The sequence below is a fragment of the Podarcis liolepis genome (genome assembly GCF_965112155.1).
Source record: "Podarcis liolepis genome assembly, chromosome: 2".
Lineage (NCBI taxonomy): Eukaryota > Metazoa > Chordata > Lepidosauria > Squamata > Lacertidae > Podarcis > Podarcis liolepis.
The window spans coordinates 102,754,045-102,776,430 of NC_139555.1; the positions used below are offsets into that span (position 1 = coordinate 102,754,045).

At 43.0% G+C, this 22,386-nt stretch overlaps 1 protein-coding gene across 6 annotated transcripts in view; it reads left to right on the forward strand.

Annotated features, from left to right (window-relative positions):
* Window positions 1-22,386, forward strand: part of FHIT (fragile histidine triad diadenosine triphosphatase) — a 1,028,662-nt gene that overhangs the window by 409,804 nt on the left and 596,472 nt on the right. The window lies entirely within an intron of this gene.

Sequence of the window (22,386 nt, forward strand, 5' to 3'; positions counted from 1 at the left end):
TAGCACGTTTCTCCCTTTCGTCCTGAGTTTGAGCATCTTCAAAGTCCATGGCACCTTGGTAAAGGCTGTTCTCCAACTGGAGTACTCACAGGCCAGTGTTTCCCAGTTGTCGGTGCTTATTCCACATTTTTTAGATTTGCCTTGAGAGAGTCTTTTGTTGACCACCTCTTTTGTTGTCCACCAGCATTACACTTTCCATTTTTAAGTTCGGAATAGAGTAGTTGCTTTGGAAGATGATCATCATGACCAGTCCAATGAAGCTGATGTTGAAGAATTGTTGCTTCAGTTGCTGCAGCTTCAATGACCCATCTAGTCCAGCATCCTGTTCTCACAGTGGCTGACCAAGATGCCTGTGGGAAACTTGCAAGCAGGACTGGAGTGCAAGAGTACTCTCCTCTCTCTGGTTTCCAGCAATTGATATTCAGAGGCAGAACATAGCCATCTTGGTCAGTAGCTATTGATGGCGATTACTCAACTATAGTGCAATAACTGACACTTTTACTCAGAGGATAAAATTGTTTTGGGATAATAAGTGTCCTCCTTTCCATGGCGAGAAATGAATTTTAGTTGGTGCTTGCATGAAGAGGATTCCCATGCTGTTTGTTCTGTCTTCATGTTCTTGCCAACTGATGTTGCGTTAACCTAAGTTGGAATGGGAGAAATCCACAGCAACCTGCCCCCCCCAGCACCTCTGCCTTGAACCAGAGGGTTGCATGGAATGCTAGTCCTACTCAGAGTAGACCCACTGAAATTAATGGGCCCAACTAACTTAAATCCGTGGATTTCAGTGGGTCTGCTCTGCACAGGGTTTAGTTGGATACAATCCAGAGACACTATGTTGAAAATAGCTGTATTGAGCAAAGCTGGAAATACCCACAGAAGCCCTTTTCCGGCATTCATCCATGCACAGTGAATGGATGGTACTCTCTGCACCTAACTGTGTGTGCACATTACACACAGGAGACCCCACAGATGCTCTGCTGAAATCGCACAGGTCACATAGAGGCCTGCTATGACTTTCCCCCACCCCGCATCCTCACACTGCTCGAGTCAATCCCCACCTAGCAAATGCAGCCAGGCCAGGAAGCCACTGCTACTGCTGCTGTGCCCCTCATCAAACACCACTGCTGGTTTGAAGTCCCAAAATGCTGCAGAGACTACTTGTAGGGCAGGGAGCAATGGAATGTCCCATTCTGAGGCTATCGGAGGCTAAGACCACTGAAACAAGCCTCCCAGCTAAGCAGGGGCGGAGGAAGGGGTCTGCGGTGGGTGCGGGCCGCTCCGGGTGTCACCACTGAGGGGAGTGACAAAATGCTGGGTGGCACTCACCACGAGGCCTGCAGCGTGCCTGAGCCACATGTCTCACCTGGGAGAGACGCAGTGGCTTGGGCGCACACAGTCTCCGCGCTGCCCAAATGATCCACCCGCTGCCTCCCCCTCAGCTGTAGGGTGGCTGAGTGGGAGCAGGCAGGCAGACTCTGGAGGCCCCGCCCCTATGGACAGCTCACCCCGCCCTCTGCGCACATCGCTCCAGGCGCCTGAGCGACTTCCTCCATCGCTGCAGTTAAGACAGCAACACAGTGTTATTTCATCCGAAGTGGGTGCAAGGGGTCCTCGGCAAATCTGCCCGGCTACAGGATTGTTGCCAGCTTCCCCCATTATTTCTCTTTCGCATGATTTCTGCTGACGGCAGTTCACATGTTTTGCAGGGAAATTGTTGATTCTACGAACGACAGCAAAATTATGTGACTTTATTGCTTGTCTGTAAGGTGCATTTGGAACAGCTGCTTGGAATAACGATGATATTGTTCAAACATCAGATGATGATTTACTTCTTCTCTTCCCACCTCCCACCCTGAAAAAGGAAAATCTCTTAAAATGTGGTGGCTGGAAGCTGTCTGTATTAAATGAATTATGTGAGTTGAAGCTAATCTCTGTAATGCAATGGATTCTTAACCAACAGAATTTCTTCCCTTAAAGCATTTTGTTATTGCAACATACGTCTTAGTGTTTAATACCTAGGCCAGCCATATTCATTTTGTTGCTAGGGAACTTTTCTGGTTTTGTAGTTTCAAATGAAAAGCTTAAGGGTACACTTGGAGTGCCATTAAGTGGGTTAGATTGCTTGGCAGCCATTAATAATAATGAGAGTTATTGCAGTTGTCTGTATGCCGCCTTTGCAGCTCTGAAAAATGACCTCATAACGCAACTTGTTTTTTCCTTTATTTGTGCAAATTCTTTAATCAACTTTTTGCTTTTAAGGTCAGGAAAAACCCTCCACTGAGATAATAGAAAGCTGCAAATAATGTTGAGCAGTTTATTCAAATCTGGAATGTAAACCCCCTGTTTTTTGTGTGAAATGGTTTCAATGGCTGCTGAATGGGCTTGTAAGGGATTCAGACTGTGGGGACAGTCTCAGTTGAATGTGCTTTTTAAAACAAAACAAAACAAAACAAAAACCTCCTATTAATCACATGAAGATATGAAAATACTCTTGGGACTGGCCTGCATTCCTCTGCCCTGCCAATCTTTTGCATGTTTAGGAGCATGCTTGAACATTGCATTAGAATCAATAGAATCTGGCCTTCTTTAGGTTTTAACTACTACTACTACTATTGATTGATGATTGATTGATTGAATTTATATGCCGCCTTATACCCGGGGTCTCAGGGTGGTTCACAGAATAATAATAATAATTTATTCTTAATATGGAAGCAATAAGGCATTTAATCCTTGACACCCTACCATGCATGTTTGAAGACTAAACCTTTTAGCATTTATCACTGGGAGACAAAGTGCTTGGTCTCAGTGAAGGTTTGAGGAGAAACGTCTCACTGAGTCTGTATCCTGTGGTTTTAGCAGTGAGCACGTAACAACGCCTTCATATTTGTTCTTGTCAAGAGGCAGCAGGGTAAGGCATGCTATGTGTGTATTACAGTGCACACAAAGAACAAAACCACTATTTACACAATCAGTTTTCAGGGTTAACCACCCATAACAACCTGTAAGCTCACTTCAGACTGATTTCTTTACCCATTCAAGGCATGAACTAGATGTTGAAACGAAGTGAAGCAGAGTCATTGACCTCTGGCGAGATATGGGGCTCTTGACTTGCCTGTTCCATCCCAAGATAAGTGATTTTTGTAAACAATAGGAGTCTTGGGTGACTGGAATCTACAGATCCATTCTGAAACACAGTGGTCTTTGCATTACATTAGGTAGTCAGCAAAGCAGTCTGCTGGAACAATGAGAAAATCCATGTCTCTGTGTTGCTTTCATCTCATGATGGCAATCCGCTGATAATTAACTTGCCAAACCTTGGTTTTGTTAACTCCTCACGTTTCTCATTGTTTCTTGAGACTATCCTGTTTTTTTAAAAAAAGCCAAGGTTTTTGTCAAAGTTATTACAGAAAAAAAGATCTACATGACGAAAAACTTTAGGCATAAAAAATAATAATTCTCAGCACTTGGTCCTTAATGATTTGTTCAAATATCACTATGGTATTATTCATATTGGGACGTAGAATTATGACTCACAAGGGAAGGGATTTGCAATGAAATCAATAGGGTTATTACTGAGTTTCCTGCTGTTACAGACCCACACTGGTGTGTCATCTCTACAGCCAAGTCATAGCTGCCTTGAGCTTCCTTGTCTGAGGAATATAAGCTGGAAGGCATATATAATAATAATAATAATAATAAGAAGAAGAAGAAGAAGAAGAAGAAGAAGAAGTCATACGACACATGGAAGAAAGTGATAGAGGTAGTCAGTGGTCCATGTAGTTTGATTTTCCAAATACAGTTTGCATTCCAGAATAGCAAATCAGGCATCTACCAGATTTCTGGTTGGAGAGTTTACAGCGGTACCTTGGTTCTCAAACGCCTTGGTACACACACAACTTGGAACCCAAACACTGCAAAACTGGAAGTAAGTGTTCCAGTTTGCAAACTTTTTTTGGAAGCCGAACGTGCTCCATTTTGAGTGTTACGCACTGTTTTGAGTGCCACACTTTCATTTTGAGTGTTACGCTTCTGATTTGAGTGTTACGCTGAGGTCTGTCTGTTTTTGCAATTTATTTTGCGTTTTTGTTTTTGCTGCACTTTTTGTTTTGTTTTCGTGACTGTGTGGAAGAACCCAGTTCAGCTACTGATTGATTGATTGATTGTGTGACCGCAGTACATTGTTTATTGCTTTCATTTTATGGATTAATGGTCTCATTACAGAGTAAAATTCATGTTAAATTACTGTTTTAGGGGTTGTTTTTAAAAGTCTGGAACGGATTAATCCATTTTGCATTACTTTCTATGGGAAAACGCGCCTTGGTTTTGGAACACTTTGGTTTTGGAACGGACTTCCCTGTACTAAGGGAAGATTGCGGCAAATTCAGCCCCTCCCTCAGTTTGCTCATCTTTAGTTCTCTAAGGTACTTTACAAGGAAGTGATGCAATTACAAGCTGTTAAAAAAACGGCATCACCATTTATGTTGGACTCCTTGAATGTTCAAGGCATTTCATATACGTTATTATAGTAATCCTTACAACAACTTTGCCTTATTCTCATAATTTTGTACAGGGGTGGGCTGGGTGAGAAAAGCTTGCCTATAGTCACCTAGTTAGTTATAAATATTATTGGTATTTTTACTTATTCATCATGTTATATCCAAGTCTCAAGGTGATGTAACAGTAAAAGCAGGACACACACACACACACACACGTTGACTAGATCACATAATAATCATGCGCCTGCCAACAGCCTAAGCATGATCACTATTAAAATTAACCAGCAAAAGAATACCCTCTCCCACTGGCAACAGTGATGGACCGTTAGCAAACAAATGGATGAGAAAAAGAGAAGAGTCTGTACCTGGTGCTGAAACTGTGTTAATGTGGGCACCAGGTGAGTCTCTTTGGAGAGAGCATTTCTTAATTATTTTTTTTGGGGGGGGGGACCTGCCACCTGCACATTTGTTCTGTGGCTTGCAACTGAAGCGAAATACGAGTACACATTCTTCCATTTTTAGTATTCTGTTCTGGCTTTCCAGACAGTTGTTGAAATACTGGTTCCTCTTTATTCCGTTTTCCTGCTGTTTCGTTACCTGGAAATGTTTGTATTTTATGTGATATTTCATATGACATAAAAGCTGCTATTATCAGTTCTTATAGTTGGTTCTTATAGTACGCTGGTTTGACATCAACTGATAGGAAGTGCCTACAGAGGGTGGTGAATACAGCACATGATATTCTGGGCTGTCCCGTGAATACACTAGATGACATTCCAGAAGAACATTGCCTCAGGAGAGGGAGGAAAATTCTAAGGGATGATTCACACCCTGGCTGGCACTTTCTTGATCTCCTGCCCTCTGGCAGAAGATATAGAAGCATGATTAGTCACACCAACAGGGTAAAGAACAGCTTCTATCCGTGGGCTGTTAGGTTGCTGAATGAAAAGAGGCAACTGACTTTTGGATTTGGTGGGTGTGCGTCAGTAAATGGGGAATTAAGACTAAGAGAGCTGATTAGGGGGTGCTTGTGTAATCTCACTGTATACAAGTTGTACAAGTGACAATAAAATATTTCATCATTCATCAGATTAGTTACAGGGATGAGAAACTGGTGGTCTCCCAGATGTGTTCTTGGACTCCAGATCCCATCAGCTCCAACCAGCGCTGCCAATGGTTTGGGGTGAAGGGAATTGTAGCAGTACAACATCTGGACAGTCACAAGTTCCCTGTCTCCTGATTCATTGGCTCAGAGTCAAACCATTTTCTATATCCTGTTTGAATTAAAATGTGCTGTACTCCTGGTGCCAAATTATATCAGTTCATGAGCACAACTCCATCAGGAAACATGAGTTGTGACTCAGTAGTGAGGCACCAAATTAATGCCAACTGACAGCAAGCTTTTCTCTGTCCAGGTAACTCCATGTATATTAACCAGAAAATATATATACAGAAAACAGAAGCGCTGTTGTTGTGTAGTAGAAATCGATGCGGATTAGACTTCTAAGATACCTCAGGATTCAGGTGAACTTATAAAAGGAACTTTCTTCCATTCAATCTATATACTTATAAGTTGTTTTCCTTCGTGCTCTGTGGGAAAATGAGTTTTCACTGTATTTTTCCTTTTACAGGTGCTCCCCATTTTCATCATGCCAATTGGGCTTTCTCAAATGGCTCCAAAGATTCTGTAACTAGTTATTTATGTACTTAAATTCCCAGCGAGGTATTTTCAGACTTGGGAGTGATTTGTGGAAACATTCCCTTAAAACTGCAATGTGTGTTTGTGTGTGAGTGTGTGTGAATATGTGTTAGAAAGAGAGCGAGAGAGCGTGAAAACACTCTCGCTTGGAACTTAGGTTCCAGTGAATTATAGCAGTCATTGCCTCAAAACGTGTCCTGGCTCCCACTCTGAGACGGTACTCAGACTTTTTCCTCAGTGTATTTCCATACTAGAAAGGGGTTGACCATGTTGGATTTCTGCCTGCCACACAGCTGTTAAAGGTACAAAAAACTTGCTTTCCCACAGAATCTAGGGCCCCTGGCATCAATACTGCTTTACCTGCCTCTCAGTGGCCTTGGGCTCAAGTGTGATTGAAAATCATGCCCTTCGATTCCGTTATGACACCCAACTGAGGAATGGCTGAGGTCTGTTTGGCAACACTTTGATGTTGCTGGTCTGCCTTCTTTATAAAAGCTTCTGGCACTGGTTAGTTCAGTCACAAAACTGGCTCTCGTTTCTGCTGGTTCTTCTTTTTTATCGGTTGGTTTAATATTAGTTATGTTGTGTTTTAGTTTTTGTTGTTACATTTTTACAATTATGGATTTTATACTGATTTTTGGTGCTGCTCTGACATCAGCAAATGTAGCGTATACATTTTAAATGAAAGACAAGTGGTTTGCCCTTCAGTCCCGGGAGCATATAATTGCAATATGTGGTTACTCAGTTGTGGGTAACCACTTGGGAGGACTAAAGTGCTCAAGTCACGATTGATACCCATTTGTTTGCTTCATTGCCTTGAAGAAACAGAAAGCGCCTGGAATCTGCAGCTTGGACTGCAAACTCCAGTGACAAAACTACAGGATAGAATCATGGAATCTTAGAGTTGGAAGGGATGCCAAGGGTCATCTAGCCAGCCCCCTGCAATGCAGGAATCTCAGCTAAAGCTTCCATGACAGATGACCATCCAACCTCTGCTTAAAAACCTTCAAGGAAGGAGAGTCCACCACCTCTTTGTTGGGAGATTCCATTCCATCTTTTGTTGCGACATGGGATTGTTGCGTGTCACATGTCTGTTTACTTTCCAGCACAGATTGCTGGGTCCCGTGAGCGGAACTTCTGCTTTGTGTATTGATTTTGTTTTGAGTCTCCGAGAAGACGGCAAGGAGACACGACATGTTTCTTTGTTCTGTTTTATGTAAAATAAATCCGTAGTTTTAGTATGTATCTATAGCCTCAAGCCTCTTCTGTTGTGCAGTTTACTCTGCTAAATAAAGTGTGCTCAAGTCAGCAGGCTTGAGTCGCTGATTTACGTCGGAGCCAGAGGTTGATGTATCTCTGCAGCGGCAAGGCTGAGAGGGAGACGATCCAGCTGGGGCCAAGCCAGCTGGCCTATCGACCCCCAGATGCCGACACTCTCATGGGAGTCTGTTCCACTGCTGAACAGCTCTTACTGTCAGAAAGTTTTTTCTGATGTTTAGTCGGAATCTCCTTTCTTGTAACTTGAAGCCATTGGTTCGAGTCCTACCCGCCAGAGCAGGAGAAAACAAGCATGCTCCCTCTTCTATGTGACAACCCTTAAGATATTTGAATATGATGTTTCTTCCCACAGTGAGCAAAAAGCACTACGTATGTGTTCCCATGAACATGTGATTATTTATCACTATGGCACATATTTCATTGCTCTCTCTCTCTCTTTTAAAATAGACGTTTTAATTTATATATTAAAAAAAAATAAAGCCACAAAGGCATTTTCCAATGTTCAGTCATTTCTCTTTGGTCTTCCCCCCATCCCTCCATGGTCTCCCTAATTTTCCAAACTGTTCTGCATATTATAGATATTACTTTTATCTTTCCGACCCTGTTTTCAGATGTAAATTTGACTGCTGTTCTTACTCTAAAGCTACTTGCATTTTAACATGTTTACAACAAGTTTTTAAATTCTGTGGCACATATTTCAAGGTAGGCGCCTAATGAATGAGACTATCCTTGTCAGGTTTAGTGGCAAAATGCCATATCCACCTGGTCTCAAAACAATAGCAAACATTGTAGCCGTTATTATGATGGCTAAGAATTGTATACTGTCAAAAGGGCGGGCTTGTTTTCTCTCAGGGCTTAAGTTGCTCTTTAACTTTTTTCAAGGAGGTGTTCATCTGACCTGTCAGCAGTAACACCATTACAGCCAACAAGTAATACTGTTTTATAGGAGGACACCAATTCCCTGTATACCTGTGAAAGAACAGGCAGAGTCACAATTGTGGCTTTTGCTTGACATATTTTTATCCAGAGAGGTGAACTATTGAACTCCACGAATACTTCTGTTGTCAAAGCCGCAGATCTCTGAATTTTTAGATAATAGCGCCCTTCGTGACTTGCTAATTACCCTTTATGACAGCCTGCTTCCTCCCTTTTCAAAAAAGAGAGGCTTTTAGGAATTAATTTTAATTGAGGAATACAATGAAAATTCACAAAACACAGTGGTAACCCTTTTGAAACAGTGCTTGAATACATTTTGAAAAACTGCATAATGCCACATTGCCACTTGCAGTAATCCTTATATTTTATATTAGATACTGAGGAGTAAAAGTTAGGAGCACTCAGAATAGTGAAGCAACATAGGCGACTGCATAATGGGAACCTTTTGACCTTTTCCAGTTAAAAGTATTTGAACTTCTGTGGTGTGGTGGCTAAGTGATATTGGATCATTTCTGTCTGAGGTTGAGGTTGTGGACAAAGTGCCTGAAGAATGACCACCTGCCTCCTTGACACTTGTCCATCTTGGCTTCTGAGCTATAGGAGGTTGACTAGATGGGTCCCAGGAGTAATTAATGCTTCACTGGAGAGAGAGAAGGTATGATCTGTGCCTCCTCTCTAAGAAGACCTATTTGAACCCAGAAGTGTTAAACAATTATTGCCCGATAGCAAATATCCTAGTGATGTATGGAAGTGAAAGCTGGACCATAAAGAAGGCTGATCACCAAAGAATTGATGCTTTTGAATTATGGTGCTGGAGGAGACTCTTGAGAGTCCCATGGACTGCAAGAAGATCCAACCTATCCATTCTGAAGGAAATCAGCCATGAGTGCTCACTGGAAGGACAGATCCTGAAGCTGAGGCTCCAATACTTTGGCCACCTCATGAGAAGAGAAGCCTCCCTGGAAAAGACCCTGATGTTGGGAAAGATGGAGAGGACAAGGAGATGGGGACGACAGAGGACGAGATGGTTGGATAGTGTTTGCGAAGCTACCAGCATGAGTTTGGCCAGACTGCGGGAGGCAGTGGAAGACAGAAGTGCCTGGCGTGCTCTGGTCCACGGGGTCACAAAGAGTTGGACATGACTAAATGACTAAACAACAACAGCAAATATCCACTTTCTGGCCAAGGTGCTTGAGAAGAAGGTGGCAGTCCAACTTGGAAGAAGCTGATTACTCAGATCCACGCAGAAGATGCAGTGAGTTGCAAAGTTCAGAGAACTGTGAATCATGGACGATAGCTGTATTCTGGTTGTACGTTGTTTCAGGCAGTGCAAGTTCAGTAAGTTCAGCTTTAAACGTAAACTGAAGCTAAGTTCTCCCCTATTTCTACAATAGAACAGTGTTGAGGTGAACAGAGAAATGAATATTTTCTCTCATTCTCCATCACACACAAGATCTTGGGATAATCCAAAAAAGGTGATTGGTATTATGTTAACTTTTGACAAAAGAGATTATTTATGCATGCAGTGAAATTATCAATTCATTGCCTCAGAATGTTGAATTATGGAATTATGAAATTATAATTCCCAAGTTGGTGGTTTCCAAGGAGTTGCGATATCCTTTCCCTTAGAACTAACTGAATTCATTGCCTTAACAATGTGTCCAGGCTCCCCTTCACAGATGCAGAGCTCTCAGTCTCACTGGCTGCGCACATGACCAATATGGTACACAAATCTGCCTCTTTTGGATAAGTGGCTTGTAGGAAATGTCTCGCTTTGTTCTAGAACTCACTCACCATTTTACAGGGATTTACACTAGACAAATCCTTTCTTCAGATTTTACTGTGAAATTGTTGGCATTTTAATTGCATCATTGATTTCAAGGGGATTTGTATAAACATTTCTAGCTCTTCTTAAAAAATGCATGTCAACAAGAGTAACTTTCTGGTTTTATTCATGTGTTCTGTCTGCTATTTCTGTCTCTCCTTTTTGACATGCTCTCCTTGGCATTTAGTGCCCTTCATTTCTTGCCCTAATGCTGGTAATGTCTCAGTGTGAGGAAGGTGGTTTGAGTGCAGGCGTTCAGTGCAATCGTGGAGGGTGTGATTTCTTTGGCCTGCTCTTTTAGTCAATATGTTGCTTTTGATGGCTGCTTAATGACTGCATGATAGCTTCTTCTTTCTTTCCCCCTCCCTCTCCGTTCTCCCTAAGGGAATGAGCTTTGATGCTTTGTGAGATTCTCAGCCTAATGCAAAGCAAAATGGTCAGATTACTTGCCACTGCTGCCTGCTCCTAAATATTTACTCAGATGAGTTGGCATCTGCCTAATGTATTTGAATATCCATAGTCAATGAAGTTGTGCTCTTTGCATCTTCAGGGAGGATGCTTTGTGCCTCTGTTTTCCGATACTTCCCGTTAGCACAGCGGGAAGCTGGATGAATGGTTTGTATGGAAATGTTTTTTAAATTGCTTGGATTCAGATTTAATGCAGGTCAGAATATTACTAGCAAGTGGCAACATGGATTCCCACCCTTTCTGTTGCTTCTCATGCAAATGCTCCCCTTCTCTTTAGAGAGCCTGTAATACAGTAAATCATTTTTATTTTTTACAAGAAAGCGCTTGCAGTGCCATGTTCAGCAATGCTTTGGCTATGCTTGCTTTGCATGCTTGAGTTCAAGTCATGCTCAAAAACATAACTGCCAAAAGTATCTAGGGGTCCAGCGAACCACACATGAAAATGGGTACCACATATGGACTTCTCAGTATCTCTTGCTACTGGACCAGGAACCATAAGAACTTCCTTGCTCAGTGTGATTCCCCCTGGATGTAGCTCGACTCCCAACTCCTACCAGCCACGGTGGCCAAGGATGATGGGAATTGTGGTCCAGCAACATTTGGAGAGCACTGCCTTGGCTATCACATCCAACAACTTTTCATTTTTCCTCTCCTTGTACTTTCCCACTCCAGCTGGTCACTAGAACTCGTAATTTAGAAACGATGGCGGAGGGGGCAGTAAACAATGGGGTTAGAGGAACAGTTTAATATCCAGCGATTTCAGACCTCTCAGGTCCTTCATCAGGAAATTAGTGACAACAGAAAGAAAGAGGAAACAGCATAAACATTTGTATTTGAAACAGAGGTCCGGAATGTGTTGAATATTACACTTTTTCTCCTACCTCTTTTGCTTCCTGGCTTCCCCCACCCCCGCCAATTTTTCCTGGGGTTTCCCATTTTTGCTGCAACTGAGAAATGATACTTGAGGTGCTGATTTTCTCCTTTTCCCTAAAATCTTCTGGAACTTAAGCTTTATAGCAGGGACTGTCTCATTTCTATTGTTATCTATCATCTATCTATCATCTACAGTATCTATCTATCTATCATCTATCTATCTATCATCTAGCTATCTATCATCTAGCTATCATCATTCATATATGCTCTTTAACATGGAACATCACCACAAGAGAATAATCATGGAAGCCATCGAGATAGAGAAACACCCTCACAACATGAACAAGCGTGACGACACGTCCCGCCTGCCAGACATCTGGAAATTAGCCCTCCCCACAAAAACCGACACCAGAACCAGAGGCACACAGAACGCCATCACCAATCAACCACACCAGACCCAAACCCAGACCCTCTCCACAGATAAATTACAGACACCATCCAGTAGCCAAACCATAGTGGCACCTCCGGATGCTGCACCCCCCTGCAATCCCTACACAGATCTGGCTGGCACAGGGCACAAAACCACAGCTCGCCCCTATACACGAAGCCAAGCCAGAGCACAACTAAGTGCAGTACAGCCATCTTCTCAGAAAAACTCTTCACAAGCTCAAGAGGTCAAGACACGAAAGCTTTAGCAACTAATCCACACTTAATGACCCTCCTAAGTGGTACTCAGAATATCACTCAAGAAATCACTCAAGATATCCCTCAAGTAATTAAGGAACAAAAGAAGAAAAGTCACACTAACCTGGGAACTTCCTCTCTGCCCAGAACGTCGGAGGCTATACACCACACCCCCTCAACAGTATTTATAGGAACTCAAACACTGAGATCCTGCTCTGTTCCAGTAACAAGAAGCCGAAAGCACCAGCCTGAAGATGACGAGTGAGACCTCGTCGAAACGTCGCCTAGACACCCCAACTCTTACACGGGAAGACACCCGAAGACACCAAAACCTGCGCATATATATATATATATATATATATATATATATATATATATATGAGAGCTATGTACACAATCTTGCCCTCGTCATAAAGGCAGCATACAAATGTAAGAGCATTAATACACAGCAATCTCCTGATTTCTACCGCATAGATGAAATGTCTCCTGACTTCACCAATCTAGTGAAGTGACAGTCATGGGAGGACTATCTAGCATGCCTTTATATATTATTGCATCACATTTGCAGAGGTGGAACAGACATTCAAGTGTCATCGGAACATTACATGCGAAGTAGCCCTGAACGATTGGAATGCCAACAATCTTCGTAGGGCTCTTTAGCCCTGGCAAAAAGTGATTATCTTTACTTAAGATAAAGACATGCTAACATAGGCCTTGAAATCTAAACGATATGTACTACTTTCATTTGGAATTATAATTAAGGTGTATAATGTCATTTAACTGTTTAATGAACTCTGGATAATGCAAGGGAATACAAATATTTGACCTTCCTGACAGTGACTGATGGATTGAAGCTGTGTAGCATGGTATCATTAGAATGTCAAATAACATCATTATTCATGATTATCAGGAATTATTCAGGTGAAATGGCAAACCTAATGGAAAGCTATTATTTGTGTGTGGGCTGCAGTTTGACTTTCTCTGTCAATGCCAGTCCCTAGATGATGCAGACCATGAGGCGTACATATTTATTGTGCTGCAAAGAACAATTGCCACTGCATGCTAAACAAACGGCGACAATAAAACAAAAGCATTGCAGCAGGTCTCTAACTTGGAATCACACAAGTTTCCTGCAGGAAAAACTTTTTTTAAAAAAAAAATATTTTTTTTATAAATTGTCCAAGACTCCAGAATCAACCTAAGCATGCTTTCGTTTATGCTGATTTTTAATATATAGCTTCTTTGGAAAAGAATGTAGCAGTCATATATACAGGCAGTGGCCATTTTGTGAGCTTCCAATTGATGTGCAACCACCATCACACAGGGGACCTAATGGGGTGGGGCAGGCTTATGTGTGCTCTGCCAATGCTTGCGGGGACCAGGAGCAGAAACCCCACACAAAATGGTCACTGCCTGTAGATTTTCGTAGCCTGAATAATATTTCCTTCCCTCAATCCCCCAAAAGAAAAATATTTTAGAAGTTGATGTACTGAAGGCCTTCCTCAAGGGCATGTGTCTCTGATTTTTCAGTCATGGGAGGAATGTAAAAACATTTGAGTATATCTGTAAAAGGGGTTTTGGCATTCAGTCATATATATATTTCTGGGCCTGGGAGAGACAGTTCCTCAGTGGCAGCCTCTAATTTGTGGAACTTCTACATGGAGGTGTATCCTGGATTCTTCACTTTCAACAAATGCTGACAGTACCCCTCTTTACCCTGACCTTTGACACCCAAGATGTGTGTTTTCAGGACTCCCCCTGTTCTTGTGAATGTAATATGTTTTAACTTCTTCAGTTAAAATCTTAAACTGTTTGAACCCTCACTGAGAGCTACTGGCGAAGGGCAGGTTATAAATTTAACAACTACAGCAACACAGCCCTCCTGAGTCCCCCCCCCCCCATGATCCCTGGTCTGTTTTGAAAAAGATGAAAAGAAAGGTAGAGCTGTAGTACAAAGTTGGAGTGGCTTTTGTTTCGTATCTGACCTTTAAAGATAAACTTGCAAGGATGGTAGTAAGGTGGTCCTTGCAGTGCCAGGAAAAGTGAGCAGCATACCTCATCTATGAACACTGAGCACTGACACATATTCTTTCTCCAATTAGATGGATGTTGTCTGCCTCTTTCCATCTAGGTTGCTCATCTTCATTCATAGAACCCTTTTAATGGACTTCCCTTTTCAATGAACTTCTCTCATCTCCTCAGTGGGTTTGACACATGTGCATTTGGAGAAATGCAAAGGATAACATTATGCACCTTCTGCGGAATACCCTAATTCGGATAGATTGTCTGTTTGAGGGCCATAGCGATGGTCCATCGCAATTATCAGAACTGCACCATCATGAACTCTTGCCACAGTCTCTGAGGTTAAACTGTTATTGTAATAATGATAGCCTTCAGATGCTTGTATGACCTGTACAGGACGTAGACTGTATAGAAAAGACTTTGCTGCCATTTTGTGGGCACATGGCAACACAATTTCCAGTTCTAGATTGTGCTCCACAGGTTCAAAACTGGTATACTATTCATTCTTGGAATGAAGCATGTTGTAGGAAATGTAAAAAACGATATTCACACATTCACTAGTAGTTACACTAGGGCTACATTTGAAAGTTTGTTTGTTTGATTTGATTTCATCATAAGATCTCAGGGCGATTCACAAGTTCTTCAGTATTTTGGTTGAAGAGGAACCTCATAATTTGCTTCAGATTTCACTTTAGGTCCCATGACCTACAGATGCCCAGAAGTCCATTTTAAGTAAGTAAAATGAGTAAGTTTCATTTTAGCTCCTCGGGTTTCCACTGAAATTTCTTAGATGCGTTGCCCAAACTTTCAGTTTGAACATTTCACTTTAGATGAAACTCACATGCCAACCCTCTTAAAAATAAAAAGTGAGGTGAGGTGTTTTTAATGCACAGGTGTCATTCTACAAACTACAGGGATGGTCATTGTGTTTGCTGGTGCTATTTTTTTTTCTTCAGGTGACCACATATCATCTCATACTACTATTATTTTTAAAAAATTGTGAATCACTTTTTCTGGCCCAAGCCAACTCAAAGTGACTTACAATCAAATATCTTCCTAGCAACCTTTTATTTTTTTTAAAGTCAGCTATCAAAACACCCTGAGAAGTATCTTTAATATATTTGTCTCTAAGTATCACGACAGTTTTAAAGGCCACATATATTTAAAATGCAGTCGCACGCAGTTCAGAGTAACAGGAACATTGTTTGTCAGGAGAAACTAGAGTTTTTGAGAAATCAGCAGCATTAATACAAATGCCCTCCTCTGGTAATTTGATTTTGCTGATTCCATTTTCAGGTTTCTTCGTTGCCTTCTCTGAGTAGCTTGTGCATATGTTATCTTGCCTGATGAGATGGAGAAAATCGAGGTGGATTGAACCAGCTTAAAATGAATTTTAATGAATGATGATTGCTCTTATTCATAACATATCTTTGGAGCAGAAATAGGTTTTTGAGACATTATGGCTGCAAGAGCAGTTCTGAAGACTCTGGGGGTCCAGAGATTTATTTTCAGTTCAAACTGAGTGGTAATACAGAAATGCATGCACGCTATTTAGCTCTATGCTTTCATCCTTTGTGATACACGAGATAACTTAATTATTCCATGTGGGGCTTGTCTATACATTTTCCTGTGGACACAGCTCAAGTGGAAACTGACATGCCCAAGCAGCCTCCACATTGTCCCCAGATGCCTTCCCCAATTCATTTCCCCTCACTTCCTTTCCTTAACTTCCCAGCCCTCATTTGGTTCTTGTCAGTAATATGTTTAGCTTCTAACAAATACATGGGCTGCTTGATGCAGAAAGGAATCTGCCTTATACTGAGTCAGAATGTTGGTTCATCTAAATAGCTCAGTTTCATCCGCACTCAGGGCCGTCTTTACCTGGGGGTGCAAGGGTGCTGAATTCTGAGGGGCGCCAGGCACCTGCTGATACAGCCGCCTAAGCTCTTAACTATCTTGTTGTTGTTTAGTCGTTTAGTTGTGTCCGACTCTTCGTGACCCCATGGACCAGAGCACGCCAGGCACTCCTGTCTTCCACTGCCTCCCGCAGTGGAAGTCATTTGCGAACGTTATTTGGAACTCCTGTCTTCCACTGCCTCCCGCAGCTTGGTCAAACTCATGCTGGGTATCTTCAAGAACACTGTCCAACCATCTCGTCCTCTGTCGTCCCCTTCTCCTTGTGCCCTCCATCATTCCCAACATCAGGGTCTTTTCCAGGGAGCCTTCTCTTCTCATGAGGTGGCCAAAGTATTGGAGCCTCAGCTTCAGGATCTGTCCTTCCAGTGAGCACTCAGGGCTGATTTCCTCAAGCTGATTTCCTTAACTATCTACCTGTTATTAAATACTAAATAATTTTGATCAAGCTGAAAAACAAAATACATATATACTTAGGTATTACCGAAATGCATACCTACTGTTTCACTAAAGGACTTTCGACTTTGTGCACTCATTTACCAAAGACGCGCCGTCAGCGGCGGCACTTGTCATTCACAACAGCGGCGCTTGTCAGCCAGATGGGTGGGATATAAATATATTATTATTGTTGTGGTCATTCTCAACAGCGCGGTGCACACAAAATTAACTCTTACATCAAAATATTATGTTACGTATTGTATTGAGCAGCACCTTTGACACCTGAGGGGGCGGCTAAACTAAAATGGGGGGCGCTGGACGGATCTTTGGACCCCGGCGGCGCATATGCTAAAGATGGCCCTGTCTGCACTGCCTGGCAGCCCTCTGCAAGGTTTCAGGCAGGGGTCTGTCCCAGCCCTACTTGGAGCTGCTGGGGGTTGAATCTGGGACCTTTCTGCATTCAGTGCAAATGTTCTACCCCAAAGGTTTGTCTGCTGGTAGGAGCGATGTTCTAGGTTTTTATCATATAGGTGTGTTAATGAATTCGGTCAAACCTGGAATTCACTCTCACAGAAAGTGGGCATATGGGGCAGTAGAACCCCTCTGCTCAGGCAGGTCCCCCTCGTGACTATTCCTTGCAGCTTCTTTCCCCTTGGCTGGCTATTTCTGGGCTGACATTCCGGTGTCAGAATGAGCCTGTGATATTGTTTGTGGATGCCTGGAGATCTCTGTATAGACTCTCGCTTGGCCCGTATGACGTTTGCTTGCCCCATTGTTGTAAAAATGGGGGAGCAGCCTCGGTGCAGGCTGTGCTGTGGCTTTATTGCAAAGGAAGCTGTGTATAGATCTTCCACCACTGGATTTAAAGTAATCTGTGTGCTAGTTGAAAGTGTTTTTCAATAAAACCTTGAGGAAATGGGTGGAACTTGGATCAGAGAGCCTTACACCATAAGCACTGAGGTTTAACGTCTATAGAATTCCTCTAATACACCCACAGCCTTGTCAAATATGTTGTTGTTGTTGTTGTTGTTGTTGTTGTTGTTGTTGTTGTTGTTGTTGTTGCTGTTACCCCACCCATCTGACTGGGTTGCCCTCCTGCTAGTAAGGGAAAACATCTTTTGGTCTTAAAGTTTTAATTACATAGAATAAGAGGTATATGATCCTAGCTCAAGCTCAACAGAACGTGGCATTTCAGCATGGTGGGATTGTGCAATTCATCCCAGAAGTGTGCAAAAAAAAAAAAAAAGGAATAATCCTACAGCTGCCCCATCTTTCCAGAAATGCTTGGAGGGGTGAAGCATGCCTGCAAACATACCCTACTTTTCCGTCTATAAGACGCCCCCATCGATAAGATGCCCCCTAATTTTTGGGACTCGATATTAAGAAAATAACCCAATTGCCGGAGCACAGCCCAATTACCATCAGCCATTGTCGCAGCAGCGACCAATCACTAGCGGACATTATTGCAGGAGTGACCAATCGCAAGCAGACATTGGCGCAGCAATGACCAATCACAAGCAGACATTGTTGCAGCAGCGCCCAATCTCAAGCAGACATTGCCGCAGCAACACCCAATCACAAGCGGACGTTGTCGCAGCAGCGCCCAATCACAAGCGGACATTGTCGCAGCAGCCTGTCACCCACAATAACACCAGTGACAACCTACTACTCAAGACAGAAATCATTTCCACAGTCCCCCCTCTGCACTACCCATTTATAAGACTACCCCAATTTTTAAGCGTTGTTTTGAGGTAAAAAACCATCATCTTATAGACGGAAAAGTACGGTACTCAGCCAGTCATGGATAGTTGTGACTGACGTAATGTGGAAACCTGGAAGCTTGCTTCTCCCACTTGCAATGTGTGAAGGAGCCATACAAAGCACAAAGCCTTGGGGCGAATACAGTGTCTAATAGTGTGGCTGTGCAGCCAGTGTCCCTTATGCCTTTATGGCCTCTGAAAGCATGTGAGAGTACAAGGTTTGCTTGCAGCATGGCTGGGACTGGATGGTGTACAGTAGCTGATTGTCTGAAGATGTGCAGACAATGTGTGATGTCAGACGTGGCTGAAGGTCTGCATGCACTATTTCAATATTGAAGCACTGGGTTCATGCTCTCAGCGTTTCCATGCAATTCTGGCCTGGCCTTGAACTTGCCAGCAGCTGCGAACTAATGCTAGCTTGTCCTTTCAAAAGATATGCCTTCAAAATTTTCTAGATGCAGCACATCACAATATCCATTTTGAGATAATTGGGGAGGGAACATTTCTTTCCAAGTACCCTGCAACATGCATAAAAAAAAAGTTCAATCTCTCTCAGAACATAAGTATATGCCATATTTCCTGCAATGCGTTCTTTGAAGGATAATAGCTTTATCTTTGGGCTTGAAACAAAAGGGCTTCACAGAGAAGAAACAGTCATCAAGAAGTCTTGGGACAACCGCAGCACCGTCAATACTTCTGCAAACAGAATACGCACACACACATGTGAACACCCTTAAAAAACACCACACAACAGCAACAAACCAATCCCGAACGTTCTGCTGTTGCTCTAGTAGAGGCTCAGGAAATCAATAAATGGGGGCGGGGAAATATAGGCGAAATTAATCATTCTCTCAAATATCTCTGTGCCAATGTAAAATGCTTTCTTATCGCAAATGAGCTGATGGTTATAAAATGAAATGCGTTTAAAGACGTGACTAAAGATGATTAAAATATCACACAGAACCAAAGCACTCCAACTGTAGTTATCCATTAAATTGACCATTAATAACTTGCGATAAAGAGGAATAGAACTGTGTTCATAAATTTTGTATGCAGATTTTATTAAGCTGGCACATTATATGAATTGATTCCATGACATCTTTGGGTTGTGGCTGTATAGATAAAATGGTCTCTTGTATGAGTCTTTGTATAATCTAAGAATTCTTTCTCTCTCTCCCCCCCCCCCAAATTTTTTTTGACCACTCTGCAATCAGGAAATATAATTATGGACTTGTATTTGTGATGCTGTACTGTTGTGTCAGCATTTCTGTTACCAGTTCTGTTTTCTAAGGTTTATAAATTGGGTTTCTTTTTAAAAAAAGTGCCCAGCCTTGGTCTAGCTTTTGAATGCCTCTTAACCTGATCATGAAGCATTTCCCCTTTCTATATTTCCTGCAGGGAGGGCTGTCATGGTGGGAAGTGAATCAAGGCACTGCATGTGCTTCTGAACCAGGGCTTTGTCAACTGTATGTATGCTTTGGGGAAGGGCTGTAACTCAGTGGTTCTGCTCGGACACTGAGGTCCAGCTCCGAGGGCCTTCTGACAGTTCCCTCCCTGCGAGAAGTAAGGTTACAGGGAACCAGGCAGAGGGCCTTCTCGGTAGTGGCACCCTCCCTGTGGAACGCCCTCCCGCCAGATGTCAAGGAAATAAACAACCATCCGACTTTTAGAAGACATCAGAAGGCAGCCCTGTTTAGGGAAAATTTTAATGTTTGATGTTTTATTGTGTTTTTAATATCCTGTTGGAAGCTTCCCAGAGTGGCTGGGGAGGCCCAGCCAGATAGGCAGGGTATATGTAATAAATTGTTGTTGTTGTCTGCTTTGCATGCAAGAGGTCCCAGGTTCACTTCCTGCCTTCTCCAGGTAGGGTTAGGAAAGTCTGGAGAACCACTAAAGGTCATTGCAGACACTACTGAGCTAGGTAGACCAATGGTCTGATTCAGTATAAGGCTTCAGTATACAATCAAATTTGTAAATCTGTATACTACAGAGTCTATAGACTCTCTTTAAAGCAACAAGAATGCTATGTAGTATTGGTAACAAAGGAATCAGACCTTTGCTATGTAACATCCAGGGATACAATACAACAGAACTGCAGAGTCCTGACTCACGAGCAGGATGCAATGTCAGCCATATATTATCTGGCCCTCTGAGTTGACTCCCCACGGCCCACCATCAGCTGCTCAGTAGGGAACATAGGAAGCTGCCTTCTGCTGAGTCAGGCCATTGGTCCATCTGATCCAGTGTTGTCTCCGCTGATTGGCATTTCCCCTCAGCTGTCCCTGGAGAAGCCAGGGAGTGTACCTGGGCCCTTCAGCATGCACTACCCCTGAATTGAGGGACGTAGGCTTTGTTGTGGGAAGGGTGCAATTGCAGCACCTTTCTCCTCAAGAAGATGTGCTCCAAGAAGATATTGAAGGTGCAGGTGCATAGCTTGGGGGTAGCCCTGGATACATCTTGGTCACCAGAGGCCCAAGTGTCCTCTGTGGCTTGGAGCTGGTTTGCCAGCTATGACAGTTCCTGCAGCGGAGTAGCCTGACCACTGTAGACTCTGTGGTGGTAACCTCGAGGCTGGATTACTGCAGTGCTTTCCACATGGGGCTGCCCTTTGGCCTAGTTCAGAAGTGCCAACGGGTGCAGAATGCAGTGTCCAGACTGCTGATGGGACACTTGGCCAACAACATGCGTTGCTGCTGCTGTTCGCATCAGTCTGTCTCGGGAGACAATGGAGGAGTGTGCCTTTGGGAGTGAAGTCAAACCATTGGAGAGATACAGTGCCTGCCGTATACGGGAGAGACATGTTTTGTTGCAGATGGGGCAGATGAAGGCGTCCAATTGTGCTGATGCAGATGCACCATGGCGTTTTTTTCTTTCTGTGCTCCTCCCATTGTTAAAACATCTGCACTGGCTGCCCAGCTACTACTAAGCCAGGTTCAAGGTCCTTGTGTTAATTTACAAAGGCTTGGATAACTTAAGTCCAGGGTACCTTATGGACTACCTGATCCTATATATCCTAGCTCAATCACTGAGGTCTGCAGAACTATCATTGGTCATCTCCTATGTTGGTATGGCTCATATAGCAGCAGCAAGAAACCAAGTCTTCCATGTTACCACCCAGGCCTGGCAAAAGAAATTCAATAGGCACCTTCTGTTTTAACCTCTAAGCACCTGTGGAAACCTTTCTACGCCACCAGACTTATGCTGGCATTTAAGAAATCCTTCTCCTAAAATGGTTAGTGGATCTCTGATTTTAATTTTATAAGGTTTTTACTGTATGGTTTTATTTGTTTTATTTCACAACCATACTTTAAGACATACAATTAAAATACCAAAACAGATTAAAATATTAGCTTAACTTTCTAAGCATCTGAGTAAAGGTAAGGGTAAAGGGACCCCTGACCATTTGGTCCAGTCATGGCCGACTCTGGGATTGCGGCGCTCATCTCACTTCATTGGCCGAGGGAACTGGTGTACAGATTCCGGGTCATGTGGCCAGCATAACTAAGCCGCTTCTGGTGAACCAGAGCAGCGCACGGAAATGCCGTTTACCTTCCTGCCGGAGTGGTACCTATTTATCTACTTGCACTTTGACGTGCTTTCGAACTGCTAGGTGGGCAGGAACTGGGACCAAGCAACGGGAGCTCACCCCGTCACGGGGATTTGAACCACCGACCTTCTGATCGGCAAGTCCTAGGCTCTGTGGTTTAACCCACAGCGCCACCCGTGTCCCATGTAAGCATCTGAGTAGGCTTGTCTAAACAAGGATGCTTTCAGCAGGCACCGAAAAGAGTGCAGTTAAGACATCTGCTTGATCTCAAGAGGCAGGGAGTTCCAAAGTGCAGGTGTGCTGCCACACAAAATGATCAAGTTCTCATAAATGCGGAACGAATATTATGTGGCACCTGCAGTAGTGCCATTTTTCATGTGTGTTTGTTGTAAGCTGGCCAGATGTTTTCTATGAATAGCTGAATTGGCTTTTGGAGCTTGTAC